The following is a 15951-nucleotide window of genomic DNA, read 5'->3' on the forward strand; positions in this document are numbered from 1 at the left end:
CAATTTTTATTTGGGTTTGTAATCTTAATTAAGAAAATGGTCTGTAATAATCTACATTTTATGCATGTAGGAACTACAAGCTTAAAGACCTTAGAACAACTCTAGGTCCCTATGCAAAATCATGACCTTAGAAAGACTTTAAGGAACACCCTTCAGTCGACCAACGTCGGATTTTCTCGGTATCCTAAAGAAGACATAGAAATGACCTTAGGACACTCACACATGCACATGTATGTATGGCTAAATGGATAGGGTGATTGCATGATTAAATAGGACCAAAATGCACAAAATATGCATGTTTAGTTGACCATACTTGTTAGTATAAAATCCTCCCAGTCGACCGAACCGGGACCGAGTCAACTGTTTGACCACTACCCGATCGACCGAACTTGTCCAGTTCATTTTCACCCGATCAATCGAACTCCCTAGGAGTCAACACTTTGACAATCTAGTCGACCGTGCCAAAATTGCATGCCAACTAAGTGGTCAACCGAGTTCCCACGTGTGAGAACTCAACTGTCCGATTGACCAAACTACTTAGTTCAAAACCTCCCGGTCGACCGAACCGCGCTAAAATAAAAAATCACCCTGGAACCTCCATGTCCGGTCGACCAAACTTGAAGTTCAATTAATGCTTTTTCGACCGAACTTCAAGCAGCTCGGTCAACCAAACTTCCTTCGGTCGATCGGTGCTTTCGGATTGCCCCATTATTTTTACCATGGTTAAAATATTTAAATGGGGTTAATTATATTAAACTGTATTAAAACTTTTAGAATCATTCCAAGTGTCCTAAACGGTCATATTTTTGTGACGTCTATATATATACTCCTTCATTTGCAAAAATTAGACAGAGATCAGTATAAATAATTAGCAAATATTCTCTGAATCTCAAAAACCTATTTTTTCCTATTCCACTCCAAATACTCTCATATATTCATTCCCTTGATACATCTTAACATTGTGAGTATATTTTGTGTGCTAGTGCTTATTAGGTATTGCTAATACTCCCATTGTCTTACTTGAATATTTGATATTGATTTTGGGGAGTTTGACATAGTTTATCCCACTGATTTTAATTAATAAATCTTGTGTTGGGATAAGCTCATAAGCTTAAAGATCTTTTCATTTTCATTGCAAGATTCCTATAGCTTTATTTTTATGTGCAAAATATTTTACAAAACTAGATTTCAAACAACTCTTGTGCTAGATGCATTTGAGAGGTTGTTTGAATACTCTGATAGGCATCTTTGAAACCCTAAGCTTGCATTGAGATATCTTATATTGTGTTTTAAAGAAAATCTTGTTTATACACTCTTGTGTATATTTCAGATTATCCATAATATTGAGTGTTGATTGCACATGTAGAATACCAAGCTTATAGTTCTTACATTATTGAGGTGCATTGATTATATTGAGTTGTACTGGTACACATACCTGCTTGTGTAAGAAGCGTATCTCTGTGTACAAATTTTATACACATTGGTTGTATTCTAGGCGCGGGCATGAAGAGAGAGACTAGCCCTGTTGAATAGTCTCGGAATGGCTTAGACTCGGTTAGAAAAGCTAGGTGCGTCATCCTGGTAAGGCGTGTTGGTTGAGGTCAGCCCCTTTAATTGACCTGACTGTAATTGGTGTCACTCCACCCGTTAAGTGAGTCTTTACTGAAATCCTCGGGTTTGCGAGTTAGAGGCGGGGACGTAGGCACAGTTGGCCGAACCCCAATAACATATCGTGTGTCTGTTTATATTTTAGCATTTTATATTTACTACACGTATATGTTATGGTGTGAATGATTCACATGATTTAAATTTCTACATATTATATTTATCGGCGCATTTGGAATTGCATAAAAAGATCCTATGTTGTTTTATACGGCTATCTCATTTAACCTAAGAGATAAATTTTAAAATTCCAATTCACCCCCCTTTTGGGAATACACCAATTCTAGCAGTCTCCGTCTTCTTCTTCTTATTCCAAGCTTCGAATTCCTCTTCTAATGGTGAAACAAATCCTCCTCCTTTTTTCCCCCCAACTTCGAATCCCTTCCTTTTATAAAGCTCTGGTCATCGTCCCTTCTTATTTCTCCAAAACAAAATCATCCAAATCCCCTCCTTTTCTGCCGCCACTTTGATGTGCGATTTTATTTATTGAGCTTTTTTCAACACGAAAGTTGTGGGATTTTTTCTTAACTTTCTGTAGATACCAAGATCGCCCTTTTTAATTTGTTCCTTTGTTGCAAATCTTTCTCAAGAACTTTGCAAATTTCTTTGTTTATCCTTCAAGTGCTCACCTTTTAGAGTCTCCTTTGAGCTTCATTCATATTCATTTGGGAGTGTATTAGATTTGTGTTTCAAGTGTACTCTTTCGCTCAATCAAGGAGCATTCATTATACAACTTCTATTTTTCTTTCTACAAACGATGGTTTAGGTGTGAATCATGCCAAGTAAGGGGATACTGCTTAGAGAGGTATCTCCGCCTATAAGAATTGTTACGGCATCTCCTCCTGAAAGGAGGGATTGTAAAGGCTCCTCAGCCGAGTGAAGGAGGGAGGTGGCTCCGCCTATTGAAAGGAGTGAATAGTGAAATCCTCAAGTGATTTTCTTGAGATGAGGACGTAGACAGGTATAGCCGAATCTTGTAAAATTTGGGTTTTATTCTCTCTTCCATAATCTCTTTAATTTAAGCACATTTATATTTGTTTATATTTATTGTGAATATTGATAGGATTTTTCATTGGTTGATCACTTGATTAGATTGTCGTTAAAATTGTTTAAGACATTTTGCATTAATTTTTAAATACCCAATTCATCCCCTCCTCGGGATTACACCATTTCTAACAGTATTCCTTGTGCAATAAGGGATGACGACTCAACTACCTACCTCTCTGAATACTACTCTAACCGTATTTAATTGCTAACCAATATGGATTCACTTAGCAGCTTAAAGTCCTTCCCACATTATTTTGATTGATGTTTGGTTTTTTCGGCTAGTCATTCTACTTTTAAAGTTGTTCCTTGTCCATTCCCTAAGCACAATACCTGAATTAATAAGCTTCATAGCATTACAAGATCAGTTAATGATCCAAAATTGCTCCCCTCAAGCATTAAATATTTTGGTGCCTCAAGGCTCTAGCATTTCATCCTTTGGTGGGTTGCATCCAAAATTTTAAATTCTATATGCACACTCTATACAAAATAAGCCTTCCATTCTTTTTAATAACATGAACTTTATTCGATAATTTAATATGTGAGCCATAACTAATGAAGCATTACGAATTTTTTGACTCATCGATCAATCTAATCAATCTAATTGTAGAACCACAACTATGACTAAAATTGGTTCGCTAAATAAAACACTAACTAATTTAATGACTAACTAGTTGGCATCAAACTTTGGGAAGTTGACTTGAGTACCATGAAGCAAATAACTCGATCCTTACAAGTTTTTAAGATGACAATTTTAATATAGGACTAATGATTATCATTTGATTATAAAACATTGTATAATTGGTGTCTCATGCTCAAACCTAGAGCTCAATATGATTTTAAGGAAATATTTGGGCATCGATTGATCGAGATGGATTTGTATCCCAAATTTCAAAAAGCACAACTCTTAATTGTCCCAAAAAAATAAAAAAATAAAAAAGAAAAAAATTCTTTGGTGGCCACCATTGAAAAGCCATAGTGTGTGCTCAAATTAAGCACGCTCCAATTTAAATCTAAGATCCTTTTTTGTTTACACAATTGGCGATTACCTACTTCAAGTTATTATCTTTGACCAAGTAGGTTGAATACAAGGATCTCCAAGTTAGGGTTTGAAAGTAGCATGCATTTTAACATATAAGGAAAAACCAAAATCTCCAATAGCAGAGTTTCAATGCCATGCAAAAGTTTATGGACAACCGTTGATGCCCATCTGTATATTTCTATTTCCCAAATAATGATTGTATGCAATTTTGTACAAACAAAAAAAAAAAGAAATTAAAAATCTCTATTCATCTATCCCATAAAAATATATAACTCTTCTAAGAGAATAATTTAAAAGGGGAGACGAAAAACAAAAAGAACTTCTTCAATTGTGTCAAGATGGGTATGAAGAAAGCAAATTGTCAGGAAAACAAGGAGAGCTCTTCCATGCCTTGGCATGCAACTTCAGTATCTCCCTTGCCCTGTCCTTTGTCTTGTTCCACAATCCACCTGCAGCACCAAGCACAGCCTTGCCACCACCCCCAGCTGCAACATCTCCGCAAGAACACTTCGACTGGCCGAATGCTTCGAAACCGAAGAGAGCACCCTCACCGCCCTCTCCGTCCCAACGTGCAAAACCCTAAGTATCTTCTTCGACACCACGGCCAACCCAGCCCCATGCCGCAGCAGCTCCGCCCTGCCCTCCGCGCACCCGCAGAGTTGGTCGAGTGCCGCCAGCGCCATCTCGCAAACCCTCTTCTCCAGCACCGAGTGGAGAAAGAGCTCGATGAGCACCGCCACGGCCCCGGCATTGGCGGCCATAATCCTATTCCTTCCCCATGGGCACAGCTCCACGAGAAGGCGCAATGCAGCCTTGGAGGCCTGCTGGGAAATGTGGTCTCGCAAGAGTTGCACTATTTCCACTAAGAACTCTTTTCTCAATCCCATGATCTGAGCAGGCTCGGCAACCTCGTACATGGATTGTAGCAGAAGGGTGGCGTAGGCTTGGGACTCATAGTTGCCGCGTTGCAGGACGATGATTAGGGAGTTGATGACGTCGTCTTTGAGGAGAATGTTCTTGAGGGCGGAGTCCGACACATGGAGGTTGTGGAGGATGGTGACGGCGTCGGAGGCGAGGTCGAGGTGGGTGGTGGTGTTGTTGAGGAGGAAGGCGAGGAAGTCGACGACGGAGGCCTCCATGGAGCATTTTTTGGCGTCGCTTTCGGAGGCGAGGAGGCGGAGCTTGCAGAGGGAGGTGAGTTGGAGGTGTGAGGATTTGGCGTCATCGAGGAGTTTCAAGATCTAGGATTTGGTGGTGGGGGGTTTAGGGGTTGGGAAGCTCTCGATGCCGTGGGTGGCGTGGAGGGTGCACCAGGCTTGGATGAGGTGGCGAAGGGTGTGGTTGGGAGTGAGGTCGGTGGTGTCGGGGAGGAGCTGTTTGGTGATGGGGCAGGTGGTGTTTTTGGCGGAGAAGAGCCATTTTTCGATGGAGTGGCGGTCGAAGGTGATGCTGGTGGAAGGGGGGGGGGGTGAATGACTCTTTTTGCATATTAAAAATTTCTCTCTACAAAACAATAGTTTTGTATTTATAGCCAAAAATCTCTTATAGTCGTTAACTAGCCGTTGGGAGCAATTGCCAAATAAAACTAGTCGTTTTCTAATCGTTGGTGTTCTGTCACTGTCCCAAACCCTCAACTATTCTTTTGGACTCTCTAAAATCGTCGATAATTTCCTGCATACGTCAACGATTACCCAAAATCAGAAAAAGTAATCAATACGAAAATTGTGGGATTTTTTTCTTAACTTTTCATAGACACCAAGATCGTCCTATTTGGACTTTTCTAGCAAACGTTATGCCCCAAATATAAAAAAATGTTCGGGACTCAAGGTTACACTACGTTAAACGACGATTACTCAGTTTTTCCCTGTCAAGAAACCTTTTGAGGACTTAAAACATTCTTGAATAAAAGTATATGAAATATATTAAGTCTAATAAAGTTTAATACTTGTCCAAATGAGTCGTCCCATGAATATAAGATATCTTATTTGATAAAACACATTTGAAAGCTTGTTTTGATATCTTATATGTCAATATGTCCTTTAATGAAAATATGTTTGACTTCTTGGAGCTTTTGAATGTAAAACTCATTTAGATAAAATCGGGACTAAGTATGAAGATGTTCAAAATATCAAGTTGTTGAAAACTTGTCCCTTCGAAAAACATATTTGAGTTTAGGATTCTTTTAACAAATTCTTTGATTTTAACTTTGAAAACTTTACATGAATTGAGTTTGTGAGTTTTAGTGCAATCCTATAAACTCAAGAGTCCTAGTATGCATGCATTGGCTCAACTCTTACTCAAAAACCATGCAAGAAACACACCCGCAAGAGTTACAAAATGTTCCTAACTCACACAACTCTTATTACATATAAATTAACAATTAATCTTCTGGTTGTGCTTGGGTCCTTCTGAGTACATGTTCTTTTGATCTTTTTATTCGCACGTCAACTCGGTCCGATCTTTGCCTTTGATCCAATACTTTATGAATGTGTCACTTGTACCTGTACTAAGCATAATCAGCAAATATGGAAGACACTAGGAACAACAAGTAGGTTAATATCATCAAAACAAAATAAGGCATGATGGTGTAGCAATCAAGACTAATATTGTAGTGATCCAAAAAAAAATTTAATTAATTAAATAATAATTATTATTTATCAAATAATATAGTATAATATATTAATATAATATAATAATATTATTATTATTATATATATATATGTATATATAAGGAAAGTAACTTCTTGAGGAAGTAATTTCCTCAGGAAATTGAAGTACAGAGAGGTTTCTCACACTCTCTCTCTCTCTCTCTCTCTCTCTCTCTCTCTCTCTCTCTCTCTCTCTCTCTCTCTATCCTCATTTTCTCGGCAAATACTCAACTAATCGGAAAATGGAAAATACCGCTGGGTTCCATTCTATGCCATTGTCAATTTAATCAAAGTGGGATTTTCATAGGAGCATTGTAGGCACCACTCTTGGGGTAAAGTAAATCCACTCTTTCTCCTCAATTTCTATCAAATCTTCAGCCTAATTGACGATTAGACGCCATTTCTATGGCCTAGCGTCAATCCTTGTTGATTTGACTAGAGCAAAATTTTGAATTGAGCTTTTCTAGACACTACTCCAAAGTTAGGGTAAGGTTATGGGAATTAAGAAAATTTGTAGTTTTTGGGAATTTAATTATTTATTTGAAGTTTATGAGTTTAGTAAATGTGGAAAATAATGGTATTTTATTTGGGGTTGTATTGATAAACTAGGTTTCATGAATTTAGGGTTCGGGTGAGCGTCACGAGTATAATTTTGGGATCCCTGCAAGCGTAGTTCAGGAAACCAGGTAAGGGGAATAGATTAACCAAGTAATTTTGTAATTCAACCAGTTAAAATGGAAATCATATGTGTATATATATATATATATATATGATTATTATGTGAGTTTTGAAAAACCAACCATTTGAACTGTGATTTTGAAGCTTAGGGCTATGTTATTAGTTATTATTTGAAAAAATGGAATGATTAAAGGAATGAATTTTCTGGATAAATTTTGGAAATAATTTAACGTGTATTTTTTAGTAAAATAGATGATGAACATGGGTTGGCTTATCATTTCAGATGATATAATTATGCATATTATTCAAATCGTGTGGCATGAGTAAAGTGAATATACTGTATTGAATTATGATATATTTATAAGATGTTGAAAATACTGAAATGTGTTGAGAATATATATTGTGTGTGATTGTTTAAAACAAAAGTAAATGTGAATGTTAATTTGCAAGTAATAGTTTGAGAACTCCGGTGGACCATAATAGACATAGTATTGTTGCACGTGATTTCTGAAAACAGTGAATGTGAATACAAATTATGTGATGTGAAATGTGGGAACATATTATGCGATGCAACATATTATGTGATGAGAAATGTTATGTGATGTGAAATACTGAGAAATGTGAAAACTGAGATTATGAAGAGATAAGTATTACAGAGATAACAGGGCGCAGAGTAATGTAACAAATTTAATAAGTATATTACATATTGTAGTATTATATGTATTTGGGGCGAGGCAAACTCTCCATCTGAGGGCTTGCTAAGAAAGGCAAGTGCACTGATAGGCATAAGATGTAGCCATACCGAGCTGCATAATGTATTAGGGAAGAGGGAAACTACTTGTATGGGCGGATAATCTTCCCTATCCTCGGGAACCTTTTCTAATAAATAATTGTGTGAATGTGTGTGAATACGAGACAAACTATCCACCTAAGGGTTTACTGAGTAAGGTAAGTGCCCTGATGAGCATAAGTTATAGCCATACCCGATTGCATAAGGTATAAGAGCAGCGGGATGCTACTTGTGTAGAAACCCAAACCTGAAAAAATAAAGAAAGAAATAAGAAAAGAAGAAAAGGGAATTTCAGTAGGCTTCGTCAATGAGTCTTTTGTTTTCGTCGACGAATGCCATTCTGTGATTCGTCGACGAAATTCAGGGCGTCGTCGACGAAGAGATCCCAAAGGAATGGAAGTTTAGGCTTAGGGTTCGTTGACGAAGCTCCTTCTTTCATCAACGAACTTCCTTATGTAATTTGTCGACGAAGATGTCATTTTGTCGATGAAGGTTACCGGTTCAAAGGGTTATAAATTGATTTTTTGGTTGCTTAATCATTAAGAAACTAAATCTCTCTCTCTCTCTCTCTCTCTCTCTCTCTCTCTCTCTCTCTCATGATTTCTCATCATTCGTTGCCAGATTCAATGATTGGAAGTTACCACGAGGATCTAGGGGAGATTCTCTACAAGTCTAGCATAACGGATTTTTGATCTGACCTTTTTAGGTATTACTCCAAAATCAAGGTAAGTAAGATATTTTAAGGCTTTATAGTTTTTTCAGAGTATAGGGAGCCTCGGAAATGCTAAATGAGGAATATTCTAGGGTTTGTGTTGATTTATCTAGGGGAAATGTGGTTTCTGGATTTTGAGCTACAAACGTCTTAGGGTGTGGATTTTGGGATTTTCAGTGGACTTTCTTGTAAGCTAGGTAAGGGGATTATATTATATCAAATTTCTGTGAAATATGGACTGATTAAAATATAGTATATGTTTTTGGGGAAAATTATTGTGGTTGGTTTGATCATCTCCTATTTTCTATTAAATATGTAGTTTGAGTTAAATAAAACCTTGGAGATGCTTATACCCTGTTTTCAATAACTTATGTTTTTCCCAGTCAGGTTATGTTATTAATGGTTAAAAAATGCAAATTGTGTGACATGGGAACGATTTTAAATGGCATATGTGAACAAAAGGCTTTAACTAATTTTGGTATTGTATATGATATAATGGCCACGGGTCAAGTGTTAATATAATGGTTGGGGGCCGAGTTTTGATATTGTTGGAATTGGTGTGATCCCAAGAGGGGGGAGGGGTGAATTGGGTTTTAAAAACTTTTTGGCTAATTTAAACAATTCGTCGATTCACCACAGTATCATATCCCATTCAACATGTATACGTGTATGTAAAGCGAGTTTAACAATAAAAGCAAACATACACGTGTGCAGTATCTTATTTAAATCAAATGTGTACATGAGAATAATTTTGACATTAAATAAACATTCAAACACATGTTGAAATTTAAGTGCATGAGTTTAAATAAGATAGAAAGAGCGATACCAGATTTGTTATCGAGGTTCAGCCAAACCAGCCTACATCCCCGCCTTGGGCTTACCCCCAAGGATTCCACTATACCTGCTCACTTAACCGGGCGGAGTAAAAACCTTTTACATCCTCTCCTTATGGGGCGAGGAAAACCCCAGCTCAATTACTAGGCTGAGCCGAACTAGTCTCACTTAAGGGGTTAAGACTCCCTAGTTCAATTACGGGCCAAACCGAACTGGTCTCACTTACGCGGCTGAGACTCCCCAGTTTAATTAACGGGCTGAACCCAATTGTTACAAGAAAACCATTTTTATACATGAAAATGCTTATGAAATACAAGCAGAGATGTACACACTAAGCTCATACAAATACACACTCCAATGATGTGAAATAATGCTTAGGGGAGTAAGGGTGCTTATCTACATTTCAATCCTAATAAAAAGTTTTCTCCAAAAATATATTTCAATAATAATATAGGAGAACCTAGGGTTTTGCTCTTTCAATGATTTTTGCACAACTAGAATGTGTATGAAAAATATGTATTATGTTCTCCAATAAATATTTATGCAAGTGAAAATACTTGGAGAATCTAGGAGTTAAGTTCAATAAATAACTTCTCTCAAAATATATTTATCAAGGAAATAATCCAGGAGAAAACCTAAGCAATATTCTCAGAAATGTTTTTCAAATATTTGATGCCTAGTGAGAATATGTGCAAATGAATGCCCTAAATGAAATACTCTCCTCAAGAAGATTTTGAAATAAATACATGAAAGAGAGTTAGAGAGATTTGAATAAAATTATTTGACCCCAAAAGAGTAATTTAAACAATAAAAAACATTTTGAGGGAACTTTGATTAACCAAGGATTAGAGAGAAATTTAGAGTTAATCAAAATTGCTAATCTGGAGTAATAAGGGGGTATTTATAGAGTTTGTGAGAAATATGATCGTTGGGGACACGGAGGTCATTTTAGAAAAAATTTAATGATGTTTAATTAAAATTAACCTCGTTTTAAAAAGTTAATAGTAGTAAAAATTCGGACCAACCCGAGAGCACCAGTCGACCAGAAGACTTTCGGTCGACTGAAGTTCATATGGCTCAGTCGATCGGGCCAATTTTGAATTTCAAGGTCGGTCGATCTAGAAGGGCGATTTTTCCAAATTAGCACGGTTCGGTCAACCAGGGTGAAATTGAACTAATTGGTTGGTCGACTAGAAGAGGCGATTTTTCAAAACAACAAGGTTCGATTGACCGAGACATTTTGAGCTGAGAAGTTCGGTCGACCAGGTTGTTGGGGCATCTCCCGAGGACTCTCGGTCGATAAGAGCGTTGGAGTACATTTTTGGCTCGGTCGACTAGGTGGTCAATATGTTGACTCTTAGGAGGTTCGTTTAACCGGGTGTAAATGAATTGTCAACTTCGGTCGACCGGGTCATGGTCAAACTGTTGACCCAAACCAGGTTCGGTCGACCCGGGCATTTTGTACATAGGATTTCGGTCGACCGAATGTGCACATTTTGTGCATTTTGGTCCTGTTTAAGCCACAGTCACCCTATTTCAAATGATCAAGTATGGGTATACATGAGTGAGTGTCCTAAAGTCATTTCTAGGTCCTCTTTAAGACACCAAAAAAATTTGGTGTTGATCAACCGAGTTTTTGTAAACTTCGTTTTAGCTCCGATTTTGATCCTAAAGCTATTCCAAAAATTTTGTATGATTTTAATCCTTTTTTTTTAGAAAAATATTTTTGGTGAGATGTGCTGGTCCCTAGGGTCTATCTACGGTCGTTCTGAGCATTCAAACACATTATGCAGATGAATGCATTTTTACATACCAAAGATAAAAAATAAATGCATATACAAATTAAAAACAAATGTCTTCGTCTTTTTACTCTTCTGACTTCATGGAATGCGCTTGATCGTATAGTCTTTAAGTCTTGCAAGTTTCCATATCCTTTACCTCATGTGTGTGCTGAATCATGAACCTACTCAAAGACACTAAATGCACACATGAGATACTTGTGCTTTGTCAGCATTAAAATAGGGATCATACTCAAAAAGTCAACAGATATGATGGCTTGGGGCTTGTTGACGTTATGGGTCATATCCAGTTTTGATTATGACAAATACTCTGGTATTTAATGTTTATCAAGTTTGTGAGTAGATTCATATTAGTAAGATCGTATGATGGCATATGATGACTCAAAGGCAAAAGAAAATCCAGAATATTCACTTGTTGTAATTGTATACTAATTTTAATTCGGGTCTGTAATAGTAATATAGAAAAGGTCTGTAATAATGAATGCATATCATGCATGTAGGAACTAAGAAGCTCAAAGGCCTTAGAATAACCCGAGGTCCCTATACATAATTTGGAAATGGAAATACCTTAGACTAGGGGTGTACAAAATTTACCGAAAAATTGAGAACCAGACCGAAACTGAACTGTTTGAAGCTTCAGTTTTGTTTTTCGGTTTCGGTCATCAGTTTAGGTTTTGAATTTATAAAAAACAGATTTTCGATTTCGATTTCGGTTTCACTCAAAAATCGAACTGTAAAAACTGAAAACCGATTATAATTTTAAAATAATTATACCCTATGGGAACTTTGAATACAAGTACATATGGGAAAAATAATTATACCCTGTGGAATATATTATTTTTTTAATTTGACTTATTGCCTTGTACTTTCTCAGGGAGTGGGGAAGGATTTTATAAAGGAGGCATGAGAACCGAAGCTTCCCATTTTGGCCATTTGGGATGAGTGCTATTGGGAAGAACCGAACTAGTAGCAGCCTGCTACTACCACAGCAATGACAGCATGCATCATCTTCTCCGACGCTCATGCCCACAGCCACACCAACGCCGAGTCGCCCAATGGCCCCAATCCTTTCGTCCTCGACTCCTCATAGTCATAGGACCTCCTACTTCCTCCCAAGTCCCACCCCATGCCAATGCAGTGACGCTCATGAGTCACGCCCATGCCAGTCGCCAACACCCACATCTCCACGCCGGCAGTCACACACAGCAAGTTCAGCAACGCAGCTCATGAGTCACGCCCACATTATCTCTGGTGCTCTGGCCATCCCACATCAGTTGGAAATGGGAAGAAAGAAGTTTCCCTACCCTATTTATTGAAGTTGGATCTGCTCATCCTCGTCAGTGCTGGGCTTTGCAGTCAAAGCCTTGGCCCAGTTGGAATAATATAGGAGGCTGTGGGCTGTGGCCTTACTTGGCTTTAAGTAATAATTTTTTTATTTTTTTAGTTTAAAATTTGGTAACACCGAATTAACTGAACCGAACCATAAAATAAATGGTTTGGTTTGGTTTTAAACCGATGGTATACGGTTCGGTTTCAGTTCAGTAGTTTTAAAAACTGAGAGGTTCAGTTCGGTTGATGGTTTTGGCAATAACCAAACCAAGCCGAACCGTGTACACCCCTACCTTAGACAAGACTTCGTTCGACCCTCAGTCGACTGACGTTAGGTTTTTTTGGCTAAGTTAAAATACCTAAAACCTTAGAAAAGATCCTAGATTCTTGCACTTACACATAAAATAGTCCCCAATATTACATAGATTATCAGGGGAATGAGTTGGTTTAAGACTGGACTTATAGGGTAAAATCAGTGAGGCTTCGGGCAACCGAACCATTGTGTTCAAAACACTTCAGGTGACCAAACCGTTGACCAGTCAGAATGTTGACTTGGTTTCGGGCGACCGAACCAAAAATGACTGTAGCGTCCTTGGGCGACCAAAACTCAATTTTGACTTTTCCCACCAACTTAACAGCTCGAACCTTAACGTTCAAAATTGACTCGGGCTACCGAACACATGAGTTTGGCATATTGAACTCAGGATCAGGAAACCGAATCATAGACTTTTAGAGAATCGCCTCGGTTCAGCAAACCGAGCCCATATTCGGGCACCCAAACTTCAAAAAAAACTTTTCTAAGTGTGTCTGTTCGAGCGACCGAACCATGGATTGGGCACCCGAAACTCTCGGGTTGTTTTATATTTTTACCGCGGTTAAGAAGGTCAAACAGGGTTAATGTTGCTAAACCTTTTTAAAAAAAAATTTAATAATACCCTATATGTCCCCAACGATTATAATTTTCACATCTTCTATATATAGGGGCTCATTTACAAGGATTAGCATAGGATTAACAAAATAGATTAAGAAAAATTCTCTGAAAAATCCTAATCCCTATTTTCTTATACAAACCTCATACACTCTAATACTTCCATTCTCTTGAGAAATCAAAGTCTCGTGAGTGTTTGTTAATTGTTCTATATTGCTAGAAACCCTCACTTGCTTTTTAGGCATATGATTTTCTTTTGAGGGCTAAGCAAAGATTTTTCCCCAGATTTTATTTAATAAATCTTTGTGTGGGGAAAATCTTCATAGCTAGTGAGTCTCTGCATCATCGTTGCAAGACTCATCAAGCTTGTGCGTTTTTGATTTTGCAAAAATATTTTTCACAAGCTTACATATTCTTAAATATCTCTTGAGCTATTATTTGTGAGAAAATCATATTTGAGATATTTTGAATAATCTTGTTAAAACACTTTGAAACTTGGGGTGATTGATTTACATTGATTATTTGTTTCAAAGACTGCTTAGATTATACACTCTTATGCTTGATTGAATATGGACATAAGATTGAGTGTTTAACACATATATAACATAGAGCTTATAGTTCCAATCTTATTGATGTGCATTAATTGATATTGGTACAAATCTTCTTGTGTAAAAAACATTTTCATGCATGTAAATTTTTATATCTATTGTATTCCATGCGTGGACCTGATGAAGGAGACTAGCCCTGTTGAATAAGTTAGGTGCGGCATCCTGGTAAGGTGCGGTTGTAGGTTGAGGTCAGCCTTGTGAATTGACCTAGTTGTAATCGGTATCACTCCACCCGTTAAGTGAGCAATAATGGTAATCCTCTGGCTTACGAGCTGAGGTTGGGACGTGGGCACAGTTAGTCGAACTCTGATAACATACCGTGTGTGTACTTTATATTTTCGCAATTTATTTATTGCACATGCATGTTTTATTGTGAATTATTGGGTTTATAATTACATAGGCAAACCCAAGGTTGCGTAATACTGCTAATTTGGTTTAACCTAGGAAGAAGAACTTTTAAATACCCAATTCACCCTCCCTCTTGGGAATACACCAAAGCTAACAGGGCTGAGTTTTGATACAACGGCCGGGGGCCGAGTTTGATATGATGGTCGGGGGCTGGGTTTTTATTGAATTACAATTTGATATGAAATGAGTTCTAATATAGTTTTTATTATGTAAATTGTCATATATGATTCTAGAACCCTATGGATTTGCGATATGTGATCATGTGAGCACGGTACCGTAGCTATATGTAGTAGTGAGTGCAATCACATGGCATGGAAGTGTGATAAGTCGATTGGAGACCTAGCCCGCAATACTACTCCGAGGTTTCCGCCAAGAGGCCCCATTCGAGGTATACCGGGTGACCATAGGTAGGCACAATCGTACTTGTGATGATAGTTTGACTCAACAGCAGAACTGCCGACTGTGAGTTGAGTCCAGCCTTCGGGTCGCACAACCTGTCATGGGGGGAAGCATATCGTATGAGTATTTGATAGTGTGACGACACTACTTTGGCAGTCCAGGTTACGTCTTTTATACATATATGGGCAAATTTACTATAAATGGTCTATATTGAGCCGACAATTATTACTTGTAAATTATGTATCTTCTGATATACAGTATATGTCACGCCCTAAACCTGGAAATAGGACCCAGGGGTGAAAATGTAATCTAACCTGACCCTGTATCAAACATATCATCCATAGATACAGTACAAAGGATGAGGGTCCGACCCCGTGGGGTTCCCAGACACCCTATACACATCCAAACACAACCATATACGCAGCGGAAAAAGTTCATACTATATACATATGCAGTACCATACCAGAGTCTACAAAAGGACAGAATTAAGGTTCCGTCAAATAATGTACAAACGGGTGCCTAACACATCCCAAAATGACAACCCACCAAAATACAAGTTCTAGCACTTACCCAAGCGCTACTCACAGTACACCGGCCACTACGCTCCTGACACAAGGACACTAGTTCCAGTTACTCGAAGGACCTGTAAAAATATACGTATAGTAGGGATGAGACACCTCTCAGTAAGGAAGAACACAAGTTATATCGGTGTGTGGCATTTGAGTGTTATCATGATACAACATACACGCAGTTAAACGCAGTCTAGTACTAATTTCACAATAGTGCATAAAAGCACACACACACATGATCAGCAATCCCGGTGTCGTCACACCTTTTGGCCCGAAGCCGGCCCGCAACATACGGCGTTGGCCCGTAGTTAACCCACGTAACACGACACCATCGACACATGGCTAGTCCCCGACTCCCATGGCATCGTACCGATGCTAAATTGGTGGATCCACACCCTTCGGCCTGATCTGTCGGTATAGGTGCATGCCCTCGGATATAGAGCCGGACACTCTTGGCTATGTGGCAGGCGATAAATACACGCCCTCGGATATAAAGCCGGA

The 15951-nt window shown here is 38.2% G+C and overlaps 1 pseudogene; it reads right to left on the bottom strand.

Annotated features, from left to right (window-relative positions):
• Nucleotides 1-4081: 4081 nt before the first annotated feature.
• LOC131148365 (E3 ubiquitin-protein ligase PUB23-like) lies at nt 4082-12391 on the bottom strand (annotated as a pseudogene).
• Nucleotides 12392-15951: the final 3560 nt, after the last annotated feature.

Source organism: Malania oleifera, chromosome 1 (genome assembly GCF_029873635.1).
Source record: "Malania oleifera isolate guangnan ecotype guangnan chromosome 1, ASM2987363v1, whole genome shotgun sequence".
NCBI lineage: Eukaryota > Viridiplantae > Streptophyta > Magnoliopsida > Santalales > Ximeniaceae > Malania > Malania oleifera.